The following is a 17475-nucleotide window of genomic DNA, read 5'->3' as shown; positions in this document are numbered from 1 at the left end:
TAAACTAATCTCCTGACATAGCACTCACGAAAAAAGAAGATTAGAAATATTATTTTATCTTCAAGCTTCCATTTTCAAAAAAAAAGGAAAAAAAGAAAGATAGAAATGAACAAATATAAGGAAATGAAAGAAGAGAAGAGGAACGTATATATAAAGAAACGCAACCCCAAGTTATAGATCATAAATGACAAATTATCAACGTCAATGAAATTTACGATTTCAATTTTAAAAATTGAGAAATAACAAAAGAGAAGCCTATAACCCACAACTTGTCATTTGTTACGGCACTAATATTAGTAGTTAATAAATTACCGTACAAGAAAGCTCAGATTTTCTATCTCTATTCTTTATTTCCTCGAAACAACGCAGAATTTTCTCAACGCGCATAATATAACCACGAAACGGCGAGGAACGCCTCCGCGTTTCGCGCTGCTATAAAACATAATGGACGTCAATTTGACAGGGGCTGCGGGAGAAAAAGAGAGAGAAAGGACATTACGAGCGCGAACTGCACAAACTTCCTGTCGTTTCGCGGGGTGGCGGAACACGAGCACGCACACGTTCAACGCTGATCGTGGCCGTGAATTTACAAGCACGTGTAGACTGGCGCGCGTGCACGTGGCTTCCGGGCCCACGGACGCACGTAATTTCTCCTTCTTCACCTCGTCGCGTCCGCGCTCCGCCACGATCTATGATCATTGCGCTTTGTACACTTCGCTCGCATTCCACGAAGAAGCAGCGCGAAGCCGCAGAAACCGGAAAAGTAAAGCAACATGCGATGCAATTAGCTCTAGCGGTGAACGGCTCGAAGAAATTCAAGCTACGACTCTCGAGGACGGGAAGAAATTTAGATACATCAGGCTAATCGTTGGATACCGAGTTAGTGAGCTTAGATTCTGTTAGCGGACAGTTACGTTGCATTCCGATCCGACGAACGTTCGAACGAATCTGGCTTTGAATGTAACTATCTACGCTATTTCCATTCGGCTCATTTGTGGTATTATTTAAAAAACAATTTTTTGTCTATCTTTTGTTCAATAATTCTTGTAGCAAATATTAAAACGAGCTGTGGCCACGGACTGGTGTAATAACACGTAAAGTGGAGAATATTTTTGTCATCGTAAAGGTTCAGTTAAGATCGAAATTGAATTAAAGACGAAGGTAAACTTTTTCGTAAGTACAATTTCTGTATGGCGAGTGCAATTCCATGTTGTAAGTCGAAGTTTTAAGATGTACTCTACTATATAAAAACCAGCGATTTAATTTAAATTTTCATTTGTATCAAGACACAGAATCGTAAAAATAGAAACATTCTATTCCTATTTCCATATAAATGAATTTCAAAATCTGCATGAATAAACTTTTGTTCTAACTTATATCGATGATTTGAAAGGGAGGGTGACGGTCGGTATTTCCGGAATTTGCATGCGCCTACGAGGAATCCTAATGGAAAAGAAACGGTTCGATGCCTCCGGGGACGATGGACAGAGCATGCGTAGGCACAGAAGATGGAAAATCGCTTCTTGTCGATGATCTCACTGCGAGGAATCCGATCGGATTAACTCGGCAAAGCGAAATCAGCTAAACGCGGCTGTCACATATCGTCTGCTACGATTTCTTACACCGTAGCTGATGGACGATGTCTCAATCGACATGTCACACGAAAAGAACGTTACCTGTTTCTAGTTCTTTCGGTGGATGATCGACGGCGATCCGTCCACGACGATCTCGCGGAAACTCATTAACATTTAACCGGTAATCAGAGCGGTTGATTAACGAGGTCGATGGGCAAGGCGGCTCGATAACAGCACACGGAATCGTACGATCTTATCATTGGCGATCTCACGGTCTGACGTCGTTAACAGTCGCCGGGGATCCATGAATGCGGATCGTCACGATCCACTGACGGTGATCCATGCCGTTCTGTCCGTGTCATCGTTTCTTGCCCAAGCTACGTCTAGCTAAGCATCCGGCTCCTTTACATTTCCATTTTATTTATATGGTTATCGAGCGTAACTAGCGTGGCGGTACCAGCGTTCATCGATGATTTTCTCTATTAAACTCGTTAGTCCAGTGTACGGTATCCCCTTGTTCTTCCTTCGCGTCCCCTCGCTGCATTCCCTAGGACACGTTCAGTCGGTGTAGCCAACGGCGACCACGTTTCTTCGCTCATCGAACAAGGTGACTGTGTGCACGTCACCGTGTGACAGTCAATGACACGGTTTCCCTCCCGATCAAAGTTATTAAAAGCTCGGACTTTCAAGAGCGGAGGACCGTTTCGGTTCTTCCTCCACGCTGTAAGACCACCAAAGAGACCGTGTTATTGTTCATCGAACGTTCATCGTATCGCGCACTCCATCATCCTCGTGGCCCGACAAAACATCCTCCGACACAATACTCTTCATGTTCACTGACACGTGCGAGATCACCGAGCAACGTACGTCCACCGAGTCATTACCAGACGTGGTACGGATATTTTCTCCGTTGTTCTCGTTCGAGAGGCAACATACACTGTCGAAGAACTTTCCCTCCTATTCTATTATATACACGTGTATTACTAGCGATCAGAGGGGGGTGGGTTGGAAATGTAATTTGCCGGAGATCTCCGGGCCGATTCGAGGGATCACGATCGTTGGATCCACGAAGAGCGGCGAGTCGGCGAGACACACGGCTAGATTTCGGGTTGCAGGTGCACGCTACAGGTTCACTCACAGGTGCAGCTCTCTGACTAGACTAAAGGCGGGAGCGTGCTCGTTGCCAGCAAGTACTCTAGGAGAACAGAGAAAGAGAGAGAAAGAGTAGGCATACCGGTGCTTCGATTGGTCCATGCTTCCCGCGAAAACGACCCAGCCAATCACCGTGACTGTGCCACGTAATTGCCGGGTATCACGATTCACAAAAACGGGGGAGGGATACCCTTTCGAAATTCCCTCGAGGTAACGTTCCCCTCAGTTTCTTTTTTATTACGCGCACCGGCCGGCTTACTTTGTCCCACGGCCGATTTTTGAAGTCTATATCGATCATCCTGTTGTCCTAGGAAGATTTCGATACCGTACGCCCGGACCCTCTATGAAAGATTCTTTTCTACCTTTCTTCCCTCCGAAGCAAAGAATTTTTTATCCTTTACACGCAGGAAATTATAATCACACGGTATTAACCTCCTTTTCGTACTATACAAACACTAGGCTGAAGCTCGACTTTGAGAAATTGAACGGATCTCCTATTTTCCAAAGAAACAATCTCCACCATCCTTTGTAATTTAATTCTAACTAATAAGAAGTCCTTCAACCACTGAGAAATCAATGCCCGCGGGAAACAGATTCAATCTTCAGGAAATCATTAACACTCGGTAGGATTTCTCAGCCAGGCCGATTATTTCGCGATCCCGGTTCAATAAAATCGCTGTACGCTACGTGATCGTTCGTTCGACGAAGAGAAGATAACGAAAACGAAACGAAATACAGCCGAGGAAGGGGTAAAGTTATCTCGACCAGTCACGAAACGTTTAACGAAGCAGATCGAATATCGATTAATTCGTATTGTTGCGAGTATTTGACGGCTACAATGTGCAATGTCAAAGTCAGCGTGTATCACGATAGAAAGTTAAGAGGATGGTCGATTCTTATCCATATCCCGATAATATTCATCAAATAGAAAGAACAGTCACGGTCGTTCTCACAATTCTCTATGGAATAAAATCGATAAAGGGTGGTACGATATAGTACAATACATCGATAAGTACCTCGGAATATGTTCACGAGTTGAATATTTGCCGCTTCCTTAAGAAAATAAAAATTCGAAAAAAAGAAGCAGTCGAAGGTGAAATTTCTTTTCGGTCATTGACGATTCATTCGTTTACAAAGAATTTTTAAATTAACAATTATTCTTCCTGCTTCATTTAAATATTTCACCCTACTGTGATTAAATAATATACGAACAAAGGCGAAGCCTAATTTCGTAACGTTTAAATCGTTAAATTAGTATGGAGAAGGGTTGTCGGGTTAGTTGGTGGACAAATTAATTCACGATCGATGTTTTATCGAGTATGGCGATACGAAGCGATTCGAGGTTACCGATTCGAGGCGGCGGCAGCTCTTGTGGAAGTATTTCGGCCGGGTGGGTCCGCCGGATTCCTGGGCTTCTTTCTCGAACAGTCCCTCGAGGGCTTGGTGGTTCCCAGGGAGGTCAGAGGTCGTTGGGCCCTCCTCCGCCTTATTCCTTCTCGCCCCCTACCCGACCGAACGCCCTCGACCCTTCGCCAGCCCGCAGCTTATGAACGTCCGCCCAATACGCCCGAGTCTCTTTCACCTCTCTCCCTGTTTCTCTCTCGCTCGAAATGTTATTTATTTGTTCACGCGTTTCACCTTAACGAGATTTTCGGCCCGGTACCATTTGCCAGTAGGGGAAATTAAAAAGCTTCAAGCTTTCATGGTACACCGTGTTGAATGTCAGCTTGTTTTGGCTCGGAGTCGTTTTTTGACACGTACTGTAATTTGCAGGATTGTTGGTATTCGTGGTTTGAACTGGGGCAGCTCGAGAAGCGAATGCGACGTAGTTGAAGAAATTGCGGAACTTGTAGTTGCAGTTACTTTACGTTCGAAGTTGTCGATTAGAGTTGGAAGGAGCGTGGAATAAAATGCTTGAAATTCTCACGATGTTACGCGTTGCACGTGGCTTTCTTTTACGTACGAGTTGTTTTTTATTATAATCTCAAAGATACGATAAAATTGTAATTGGACGTTGAACTCATTAGAGTTATTCTAGTTTCAACTTTGTTGATCAAAGTTTGAAGGAATATGCGGTGTTTCATAAAGACACGAATAATTTTAAAAGGACGTTTTATGCAAACCAGGAACACAATAAAATCACAATCGCGCGTATCCATTTATTTTCTCTTCCTGAAATACCAAATAAATTCAACTAATCGTTTGATTTAACCCGTCCACTTCCCACTTCTAAGTCATAGAAACAAACCGTAATGCCACAAGCTATACAAATACGGCAAGAAGTTTCTTTTCAATAACTAATCAAGTAAATCGAGTACGACGAAAATGAAAAGCCGAAGTCATCTGGTCGGAAACAGAGTCGGTTAACGATCGCGAGTGGTACTGGAGGTGCGTTCCTCGCGTCCTTTTCTACTTTGCATCATTACGGAAGATTGATGTAGTAACGGTATACGGTTGTTCGTCTCGCGGTTAAAGTGTCTCGTCTTTTTTCGCGGCCGATATTCCTCGAAAGCCTGCCAACCGGCTGGTCGTCGAGCAACACTGAAGAAACGGGGCGCCCTAATGGCCAGCACAGCACTACAAAGAAAAATTTTTCGATAACGCGGTGCACTCAGGTTTGGAGAGTCTGGTCCCGAAATTTGTATCGTACCCGAACGAATCCAAACGCCACGCCGCGCGTCCTTTCCATCGGCGATGTACATATGGGGCTTCTTGGGGCCAGCGACAACGCGTAAAACTTGGAACCGAAGGATAAATCCTCCTTACCGCGAAACCTTCCGACCAAACCATCATTTAGGCGGGATCACACGGACCTCTCTTCCGCGTCGTAATTTCTGTACGCGGCGAAGAAGCACGCGTGTAAATGCGCCGTTGGATTCCGGCGTGCCTTACCCGCCGCCCCCGAACGCCAGCAGGCCTTGTTCGCCGAGATTTTTTGGCGGAAACCGCCGCCGGGGAGCACTTTACATTCGCCCTTCGCGATGGAGAATTTCGCAGAAGTTAGGATTTCGTCCCTGTTACGTGCGATCCGTGGAATTCGTGGAATCGATCGCAACTTCTAATTCACTGACCAGGAACTGTATGTAGTCGAATGCTATAGTTTTTCCCTTGAATGCAATTGTCTTGCATGCAAGTTGATAAAAAGGAAACATTAAACTGCGACTAAAAAGGACCATACTGCGTGACAAGTGCGTGGTATTTCGTTGAAGCTGTGTGATTTATTAATTCCTTGATCTGAATCCGTTTTAACAGTCGAATACTATCGTCATTCTGCCAATAAAAAGCTATCAACGACATCAACTTGCAACTTTATACCTTGCGATCAGAGTAACGAATCAATGTCAGAATCAGTTCAACGAACCAACGTCATATCCTCTTAAGCGAAGTGAACCTTCTTAGTTTGTAAGTCAGCGAAGGACTTTGACCTGCTTCACGAATAAGGGTGGAAGTCGAGCGAAAGAAAAGATTTGACCGCGGAGGATGAGTCAGAACTTTCGATTCTCAAGCGTAGAAGGTAAACACGTGGTGCTAGTCCATCGTTGCTATCCCCTTTGTCGTCTTCGTGGTTCGTCGACGGCGATATTTTTGTCGGCGTTGGCCAGGATTTAAGGGGCAAGCAGGCGTAGAAAGCGCGCCAGCGTGTAATGGTGATTGAATGCGGCTAATGGTCGTCCCGTACGGGACTCACGGCCTTCCAAGATATACGTTATGACTCGAGTATAACATTTACCGGGTGGTAAACAACCGCCCATAAACTGCAAAGCCCTACAAACGAGCCCTTCTGCGAAAAATGCCGAGACCGAGTAAGATCCTTACGGTTGTTAATCCAATTCTCATCTAGATGCTTTCGAACATCGAATTTCGGTTTCATTTTTTGGTTTCGATAAAAATTGTCATGTTCGATAGGGGGATTTTTGGCATGGCTTTGTCCTCAACCGTTGCCATGATTTTATCGATTATGGATGAAATTATGGGGGTATTTGACTATCGATACCTTTGAAACTGAGAAAAGTTGGGAATTGTTATGTGTTCTATATCAATTTAGAAAAATGTTACTGTGCTGTAGCGATATTGTGCTATCTTTGGTGAAAAGCTTCATAGGAGCAAAGCTTTATGTTAGCATCGATACTCGTAGTATTAATCGTCAGGTGATTCGAAACAAGTATAATCGGAAAAGTGATCTGAAAAGTTTGGTTCGGTTGGTCGATGATACGTGTCTTTGCTAGTTTGAAAATCGTGCGATGGGAAATCAGCAATTTAAGGAAAAAACATGCAAGTACAAATGTCCGTAACATCTGCAAATGAACTGTAATTAGATTCAAAATATCGTTACGTTGGAATAATTTAAAGCTTATATAGCTACTTACAAAGTATGAAACTCGATCTAGATTTCTAATCAAAATTTATTATGCAATCGAGAATTATGCATCTCTTTCGCTTTATATTCTAATAGAGATTAAAATCGTACACGCTTAAATGATTAATCCTTGCAATATCGTTCATGTTTCTATCTGAAAAAGAACAGCGGAGAACGCTTGAGAACATCATTTTCCCTGCTCTAAATAGTTGGTGTGGTCGGAAGGGAACAAGGAAGACGTCAGAACCCGGCAATTTGCCATCGGTTTTCGCGCACGAACTGATTTGTAAGCGCGACCAAGCGTAGGATACAACGGACTTTCGAGTTGTGAAGCTTGTCGCGTTGCACGGCGACAATCTCCTTCGACGATACCGCCATGACAAATCGTTCTAAGCAGCGTGACGCCATAAATCAAAGCTCGCCACTCGAAACGGTTCTCCACCCCGTGAAGAAAGATCAGGACACGAGGAGGACGAACGAGAGAGAAAGGGAGAAAAGGAAAAACAGAAAGGGCGGAAAGAAGAAGGGACGAGGAAGATAGCGGTGGTGGAGTACAAGTATAGTTGAAGCACGATTAAATTGTAGTCGATAAAGCTCTGGTCAGGCATTAATAATAATTAGACACGGCGTGGCTTCGAAATTAACGATGTAAATCGGTGTGCGTAGATAATAAACTCGCGAATGAATTCTCTCTGACGCCACGGCTAAATAAAGAATAGCGTAACTGCGTGAAAGTTTACAAATTATCATCGTATTAATTGGGGGCTATTGTAAATTCCATTGCAATGGGAAAAAATGGTAATTGAATGTGGCTCGCTCGCGAAAAAGAACGTTTTACGAGGCGATTAACCGCTTCGAGGCTGTTCCGACCACGCTTCACGATTTTCTCCTCCCTGCAATTCTTACGCAATTAGCGAGCCAACGGTGAGAAGATTCAAAACAATTCGTAGTTAGTTAGACATACTAGGTATATTCCTATCTTTTAATAGTTTTATTTTTCTTCGTACGAAGATGTTAACGGAAGATCTTAATATTAACGTCCAATCTCCCCTAATCTTGTGTTTAAACTAATTCTTTCAACTATCACAAATTTAAATTCAAATTCACAGTGAAACTTTTAATTTTCAATCATTTGTTCATCAATCAGCTATATCGAATTCTTTGAAAATTATCGAGATCCTACGGTCAAATAAGTTGTTTGCTTCCAGAGAATCGAACATTAATCGCATGTTCGTGCGATGAAATGTAGAAATTAAAAAAGAGTTGACCGTTTTGGCTCCCGAGGGCTAATTATTAGTTCAAACGTAGCTGATATTAGGAAACTAAAACCGAATCATCACCTCCGTTCTGACTTACGTTCTGGCTTCTTTTCCAGAAATTCGATTTAAATGCGGTAACATTACGTGAGGTGATTTATCCAGCATTGAAGAGGTAGGAAATGTGGTACGGTAATTTTATTAATGCATTAATCCCGTTTCACCGGCGTTCCTTGAGTTCTTTGTACGGTGGGATCGTAGCGCCCGCGGGCTCTTCGCCGAGGGTGGACTTAATAAACCGAAAGAGGGACCACACGCGTCGTGACGTCACGTGGCACGTCATGCCATGACGATTCGGTTGACGTACATTACGCCCGCCAAGGTAGATTGAAATTTAGCGAATCCACCCACGCGAACAGCGCGCGCGACTGCATATTATTATGCGATTCGCGAGCGGCATAATTATTTCCCGCTCAAAGTTCCTTTGACGAGGAATCCCCTTTAACGCTCGAATGCTCCGTTCATACCAACACGCGTGAATTTATTTTTAAAACCGTGCGAAGAGGAAAAGCTGTTTTTGAACCGTACAAAAGCGATTTGGATCGTAACAGGAAATATCGTGTTTAAAAGCTGAATTTATTCCACTGCGAGAACCAAACTTATATTGTTCGTTATAAATCATACAATTGTGACTATCGTAAGACTAGTTATTTGAGCCTCTTAGAAGTTAAACTGATCAACCACATCGTCTTCTAAGATTTCAATTTAGTAAATACATAGATGCATGATTAAGAATTTAATTGCACACGTATCGATGCTGATTTTAGAATCTTAAGGTCAAATTAAAAGTTTCATTTTTTATACAAAAGTTAAAGAAAAATATAATCTTGGAAAGATCAAGGTTATAAGTCTGTTGAAATCTCATCTTCGTGCGGAGATTGGATAAATGTTTGGAACGTTGGAAGCCCGAAATCCTACTAAAAGTTATGCTTTCGTATAGAAAATAAACCTGGAAGATACTATCTCGTAAGGAAACTGGACAAAGATTTATCCACGACAAATTTCAATGGTCAATGTGGGACTCAAGTTCGTAAGAAAGCTAAATACCTTGTTCTCGTGAGAATATCATCATGTACTTGTTTGAGCTTCTAAAGGTAAAGCTGATTTCGATATTTTTCATCGTTTCTAAATGATCCATCAAGATTTGTATCGCATATGGATGTCTTTATACGATCGTGATGATGTTCTCAGAGGACCACCAGATCCTCATCAAGCTCGAACAGAAAGAAAATGTTGAAATTACCGATTCCACGTGAACAGGTATACCGCATACCACACAATGGCGGCAGCATCTGAAAGGACCAAGGGAAACGAATCATCGGGGGATCGATTCGACGGTAGATTTTCGAAGATAGCTGGCACATGGACGAGGAGAATGCAGGGAGGAAGATTGAGGGGTAAAGGGAGAAGGGCTGAAAAGATGAGGAGAGGGGGGAAGGGGGTAAAGATTGACCCATGACCCGAGAGTTATGACGCGAGTCTGATTCCTGAAATGCTCGCGTACACCCTGTAATCAGGAATGGTGAGTCCGGGCACCCCGCCCCAGCACGCCACGCTGGATATCTATAATTTAAATCTCGCTCGGCCATAAGTGGCAGGAAATCATTGTAATTAATATGGCGTACATCCACGCGCTGGTACATGTGCGCGACTCCCATGGCCCTCCTTTTGTCCCGATTCCCCTGTACGACTGGCGTGTCTGCTCTCTGAAGAGGATGTAAGCCGATCGCGCATGTGCCGATACGGAAGCTTATGTTGGACTAGCGGAATCGGTTTACTCGTCGTCCGCTAGTATACCATGGTGCAAAAGTTGCGGATCGTTATCTGATTGTTAGGTAGGCTTGACTGTTATAAATTTCATTTACTATTAAACTTTCGTTTTTCTTTCGGCAACTTTCTGTAATTAAGTTTGGGTCTTCTAAAGTAATTTTAAGATTATAACAAATAAAATAGAGTGGTTAATTTACGTGTATGTATAGGTTAATCATTTTACCGTCACGCTTTGATAAAGATAGATACCATTTTACACTGCGTCTTTTCATTTGTAGCAAATCTAGGATAGATAGCTATTTTCGATATTTAGGATTTTTTAATCTTCAACTACTTTGCATTTTTCATGTTACTAGCATGGTATAATTGATCTTCATAACGAAGAAAAATAAACGTTAATGGCTTAGTGGATAAATGTAGATAAATGTACGTCAGGTAGATAAATGTACTATATGCGACATAGTTGAGTATCGTTGTAGATAAATGGAAGCATGTACGACAACTCAGTTGACTCTGAAGGCAGAAAAAATAATATGTACCCGGTAACGTAATCGAGTCTCGTTGTAGATAGATACATATGCAATATAGTAACGTATTACATGTACGTAGTCAGTTCTAAAGATTAAAGTAAATAATTTTACCAATATGTAAATATCGAACTACTCATAATCCTAAACTTTTACACGCTATTGTACACATTACCAGGGCGATCAACCAATTTTCCAACATCCACGAGAGCGTGATATTTAAGGACACGACGATCGTAAACCGGTCAGTGGAATCCAGATTAATGTTTCGAATATAGTGGCGTGCACGTAGCGTGGATCAGAATTTTCCATGTTAATATTTATGGTACTAATGAAGTAGAGATTTTTTGTCGACCGATGATTCGTTTCCTAGTCTTCCAGTGCACGCGATTTCGATTCCGTTACGGATACTGGATTAGGGTGTATGGTCGTGCCTTACGATGGAAGGATTCATTGATATGGAATCTACGTAGGCAGACTGGCAGTAAGGCTTTTTCGTTTTGCAAGGCTTGATACTGTGAGCGACGGTCGGGTTAATCGTATCCTCTTAGCTTGAATTACTGGCTCGATCCCTCTGAGTCTTTGTAACTCTGTTTTGGAGATTAAACCAACGCGATGGCGCGCAGAAAGGGGCAAAACTACTTAAGCGGTCTTATCCGTAGATGCCGACTCATTGGAATATTCTTTGCAGAAAATATTACTTCGAAATGACTGGTGATTCTCAACCGTGGAAGCCTCAACAGAGAAACGCGTATTGTATCCAAAAAATGATACAACTGCAAGAAATGGTATATTTATACCTCCGAAGATTTACGTTGAAGATTTGATTATAATTTTTAACATTTATATTCCTACGATATCGTTCTTCGTCAAAGCTTGAAATTTTTACTTGAACGAACCGCCCTTGTATCATAGAGTCGTTTCATTTTTCTAATTTTTGATATTTGTTTGTTGCTGAATCTAAAGTACACGATATTTTCCCATTTTTTCTTATTATATCGAAGACTTGTCTCGCAATGTACAATGTACGCAGCAAGTTTAATTACTCTGTAAAAAGTTTAAGCTCCTTTTAAGACGCTCAAACTCATCTGACTGAAATAACCGTATCTTGCCGTGTGGTATCGTAAAACAAGAGAATTGTAAAAACGAAGAATAGTTATAATGTAAATATTATACTTGGTTTAACAGAAAGAACTTCTAAACCAACATAACCGCGCTTATATTATCTTGGACAGCCGGCTTGAACGGTTAAATGAATCGAAGAAATGTTTCAATTATCCCAACAAATGTCACTCGTGGCCGGTGATCTTGATAAGCGATCCTGTCCGGCGGCGATATTTTGCTCGGTGCAAGAAATTGTTACTAGGTTGCACAAAGTTACCACGTGGCGAGCGGCTCGCGTCAACGCACCATGGCCCCATGAATTATTCATGAGGAATTTGCAGCGCCCCGTCAATGCTACTGTCATTTCTTCGTTCGTATCGATTTCTGAGCGTCTCAGCACCGTACTTGATCGTTAGCGACCACGTGGTCCATCGTAAACTCTCCAAGTCGAAGTCGATACTCTCCGCTTCATCGATAAGGGGATATCGCTGGAGAACTTGCAGTTTCTTCGCACGAAGCTCAATACGATGTTGGAATTTTTATGTTTCCAACCCGTTGACGTTATGATAAAATAACGATGAACTCAGAACGAACGATTTAAAAAATAATTATTTGTTTGTTTTCAAGATTTCCTATATTCATGGTATCAAATTAAAAAACAATACGTACTCCGAATTTTTTGGAGAGAAGAAATGTCAATATACAACGTATAGTATCAAATTTGAACTTTTACTCGAGTTTTTTCCACGCTATTATTTAAAGGATGAATCTTATTCTATTTTCAACGAACAAAGATGCTGAATGTTTTAAGACAAATTCAAGCATAGAACACGTTGACAACAATTCTCGCATATCTTCCTTGAGCTTAAGAACACTTTTACCGATGGTAGACACGATTGGACTCGAAATAGCTCGAAGGATGTATCGCGATTAAAGTCCGGACATGGAACGACCATGGAAGCAAATTATTAAAGATTATGAGATCCATAGCAAACAAAGTTATCATTCGACATCGTAAAATTTGCATGAACGCTGTATATAATATTTGATATATCGATATTCTAACCTTAGAAACTTCTTCTTTCATCGAAAATGACTTCGCACGGACGACGAATATACACCTCGAGAAAATTACTCTCAATCCGAATGTGCAGGCAAGCTCATCGAGAAGAAACCAATCGATGATCCTCATAGTTCAATTAGCGGCACAATCATCTAGCTGCTGGCTCGCCATCCCGTTGCGGCAATTTCTCAGAGTAATGAGCCCGTCACGGTCTCGAGGCGCGTGTATCATAAACTCAGGGCTAATTTAACTATCCTACACGCCTCTGCCACGTAGCCAATACGATCTACATGCACCGGCCAATAAAGAGGACGTCTATTCCCGACGAGCGATAATCCCTCCGTGACTAGGATTTTTTCGCATCTTTCTGTATTCATAGTCCTCGCGGACTATCGACACGGTGGTCGAACGATGCAATGCCATATTCTGCCATTATATGTCCCTGATAAATCAGATTGGCAAGTGGTAAACCGCGAAAGCTTTGGGGGAACGGTTACTCGAGGTTAAGAGGATCGTATCTCAGCTAAAACGCAGGGAAATCCGCGGCAGGAGTGGCCTCGACGAATAGCCAGACGTAAATCCTCGTATCCGGACGAGGCATCATCTGGTATGGTTTAAAAGAAGCATTATCGCGCGCTTTATGCGCCAGGGTAAACGCCACGAATTCGAGCCGTTCTTTCGCGCCAACTAATTTTACGACGTTTCACGTGTGCACCGCATGCACGCGAACAGCTTGATCCTCCGATGGCCTCTCTTTTAGCCTCCATTAAGCTGCCCATCCACTCTGTTTCTTTCTCTCTCTCTCTCTTTCTCCCCTTACTCTCTCTCTCTGTCTCTCTCTCCGTATGTCGCAAATTTATCTTTTTCTCAAAGCGTTCTTAATCGTCCGGTGAATTTCCGGTGGTTGTTAATGAGTCTATTAGAAAGGGAGATCTATTGCGAGATTGGGTCGTTTATGAATGTCTTTAAAGAAGGGCAGAATCGACTAATCGAATTAATAGATCAAGAAAACAAGTTCATTAAGGCTCGAACGTTTTACTTTCGTTTAAAGGATCTGTTAATAGAATTGGTAAAGGAAGTGTAACAAGTCAGCATGGTAAATTTACTATGTTTAATTATACTTTAGTCTTGCGTTGAGAAACCGATCTTATTTCAGTTTCTTACGTGAATCGTCGAGGAGGCACGTTACTCGTATTAAAGGCAGGAAACACGCTTCAGCAATGGGCAGAAGAGAACCAGCCGGACGATGCATCCGGTGCAAATCGAACATTAGCATAAGATCCACTCGCCTCCTTGGGTAGACGTCGAAAAGCTTGTTCGACACGTGTAGGACGACGCGATAAATCCAAGATGGACGCTTCCAAAAATCCGAGACTTGTAAACGGAAGGATGTTTTAGCCTGCAGGTTCTTGTACCATAGATCGACGCGTGTTTTTCGAAATTTAACAAACGTCGAAGAGAAGCGAGAACGTATTTTAATTCATTTAATACGTACATTATTCTACATACAGAATCGTCGATATAAATAGATTCTAAGTTAAATTTTTAAAAAATTCGTAACACGATCACTTTTTCCTATACTTTTCAATTTACAGGATTGATCAGTATAGCTTTCGAACGATTCAATTCGTCCCAGTATCTAGACGTTAGGTTTGCGTAGTCTGACCCATTGTACTGTGAGAACCGAGAGCGAATAGACCGTACGATAAAGGGCAGTAATAGAAGTTTTCGCAGTTTTATCGTTTCACCTATGCTTTTCTCTACTTTCTCTGCCTCTAACGGAACTTATTGTTCGCGAGTGATCTCGAGGAGCGTTCCGAGACACGTTACACTCGTTTCACAAAAGGAACTTTTACATCTTACAGCTTGACAATGAAAGATCACGATTTAGATTGATGTCTATACCAACAATAAGATCTAAAATCTATAATTTAAAATGAAAAACAAATCGCTGACGTCCCAGCATAACCATGTTCGCCAAGATGGAGACCTCCCTCGCGACTTCCATGCATAAATTTCAGTGCACACGAGCAAACAACACGCGCAGAAGTCGGAAGAATGCGTGTTGTTGCTTGTTGGTAAAGCGATTCGAAACCGAACGAGTCGTACATTCCCACTAACAGACATCGCGACAGGGACTCAATTTCACTCCCACAGGAAACAAAGGCGAAACGGTACCGTACGTTACTCGGGCGATAAAACGCATCCACATGGCGGCATTTGCAACCTTGCTTACTCGAGATCGACGAAATATCCAGCTCGATAGAGAAGTCCAATTCAAGTGGAACACGTGTTCGAAATTTAATACCATTAAGCCGGTGCACGTGAAATGCCATTTCTTTGAAATTCCAATTTAACGAGTCAATGTCACCTATTACAGCGTCAGCGACACAGATCCTAATTCTTTGAAACATTTTCCACCTAATTGTAAATGTCTACTTTTCTATCACTGGAAAGTTTTCAATTCGGGAAAAATATGAAAGAATGAAAATATAGCTAGAAGTAACAACAAAATTAAGCGATCTCCGCTTCGGCGCAAGTACAACAAGGAAGAGTATCATTTAAAATTTGTCATTGCTACATAGCGTAATTACTTGCACCCAGTGTAGATTAATATAGCACAAATTCCTGTTTGGACTGTTTACAGTCCACTAAGGTGAAGATAATTTTGACTAGCTAGCCAGTTGCTATCTGTGCCAGATTCTTTCCACCTTGTGCCCTCAATTTCTATATATCAACGCCAAAATCAACATTCCTTCAACACGGCTGATGATTCTTCGACCGAAACGGCCTCCATATTCAGCGAAGAGTCTTCGCTGGGTGTTAATCGAGAACAACTGCAAGAATACTGGAATTATTTGAAGCTAATTCGAGTTTTTGAATTTCACTTAAGGATAGTTTCCTCCTATTTTCATCTCGTGGTTGCTCTTTCTTAGCATCCCTCCATATAAGTCGCTTTACAACGTTGGTTTCTACGTTGATATATGAAATAAGTACCTTCGAGTCAATAGTTCTAATATCAAGTAAATAATGCTGTATTAATATTAGGTATCTACACTGGAAGATCAATCATTTCTATTTTCGATGTACAGACTTTTAATTACCCGGAAATTAATTCGCAACGATAGATTGTACATGTCGATAGAAATTCTCCTCGAAGATTGCTTCTACCCCTTTATTACTTAATTAACTCTATCAGAAAATGTTAGCGAGGTAATCGATAGTCGATGGGAAAATTAGTTGCATGCAGAACTATAAAGAGTTAAGTTTGTAGTACTAGAAGAAGATCCGAGAGAGCCTTTCTGATGCAAAACCAATAATGCCTTGCAGTCTGATGAGAGGATAATTCATTATGAACGCGAGGGAACGTGTCAGACAGGGAGAACGTTCTTTGACAAACCGGCATGGTAAACATATTACGTAGATCGAGGATAGAGACGGCGGTAAATCATACTTTCGACGTTAAGAGGCCGCCTCGTCGTCGTTGGTCGGTTCGTAGGGATTGCGTGAGAGATTTGCCTCGGGCTGCACTCGCCAAACGAAAATGCGTTTCGCCATGGGAGCTCGCGAAGTTCCCATAACGAACCTGCAGGCTTTTTTCAGGATCGAAGTGAACCGACTACGGTTAGTCGATCGTTTGAATATTTCATGCGAACCAGAGTTAAACGAATTAATTCTTCAAGATTGTAAATTGACTAGAATTTTTTCTACTTTTAGATCATGTCAATTCAGTTTTAATCGATTGCAATTTTATCAAATTACAGATTCGTTGGAAATTTGTAACGTTTTTAGTTTCGTTAAAACGTATTTGAATTCGATGTGTTATAACATTTAGTAAGAATATGCGTAATCAGGAATTTAATCCAGAAATTAGAGAAGAACAAGAGAAAAGAGAAATTAGGTCGTGGCTGGATAGCATAAGCAAGGACATTGGGATCTCGGTACGTGCGGCACACTGCTAGGTGCATTTCGCGCCATGGAAATACGAAATAATTTTTCTGCGGGGCCTGTTGCCTCGAGAGGTTGCTTTACGAGCGGCATAAATCACGGCCGTGCACGTGAGTGTGAGTGGGCGGAACCGCACGGTACCACAACCGTACACCATAAATTTGATACATGTTCATTGTGGTGGCTGGGTTGGCGAATAGCCAGGGTATTCCTCGCGATCGGTGGCCCGCGAGACTTTTCATTCGCGAAACCCACAAAAATTTCAAGTCGTTTAAATGTCGGCGGAGAAACCTGTTTATCTAACATTATGATTACAAAATTTTCTTATACATTCAACGGAGGTGTTTAACCTTCTTGATTGATATTATGGGTCTGAAGACTACGTACAGCATCGTAAAATAATAAATTGCAATCGTTTAAAATTTTTTAGCCTGAGATGCGTTTTTTTTTTCAAATTTCTTACAATCTTTCCATTTTGAAAAATTCGAGAAACAACTACATACCTGGAAAAAAATATTTCGGAAAGATAATTCAGATCGGAAAGAGTTAAGAAACTTTCATTCAATCTGAAGCATAAATTTTCGATGAACGGAGAGTTACAATCTTTCAAAATTATCTGAAACAAAGCTGACGATAAGAAACGCATTACTCGGCTATAGTATTT

At 41.8% G+C, this 17475-nt stretch overlaps 1 protein-coding gene across 4 annotated transcripts in view; it reads right to left on the bottom strand.

The window, feature by feature from the left end:
• The window catches only part of LOC139985758 (uncharacterized), an 88106-nt gene that overhangs the window by 23355 nt on the left and 47276 nt on the right, over positions 1-17475 (bottom strand). Inside the window, exon 1 of one of the 4 annotated variants that reach the window (XM_072000476.1) lies at positions 1677-1806. The exons of the other annotated variants lie outside the window; for them this stretch is intronic. The gene's annotated coding sequence lies outside the window, so the exon portion shown is untranslated. Of the gene's footprint in view, positions 1-1676; positions 1807-17475 lie in introns of those variants that run through there. 4 annotated transcript variants of the gene reach the window in all.

The sequence above is a fragment of the Bombus fervidus genome, chromosome 3, assembly GCF_041682495.2.
Source record: "Bombus fervidus isolate BK054 chromosome 3, iyBomFerv1, whole genome shotgun sequence".
In the NCBI taxonomy this organism is placed as follows: domain Eukaryota; kingdom Metazoa; phylum Arthropoda; class Insecta; order Hymenoptera; family Apidae; genus Bombus; species Bombus fervidus.
This window is presented reverse-complemented; position numbering and strand designations above follow the sequence as displayed.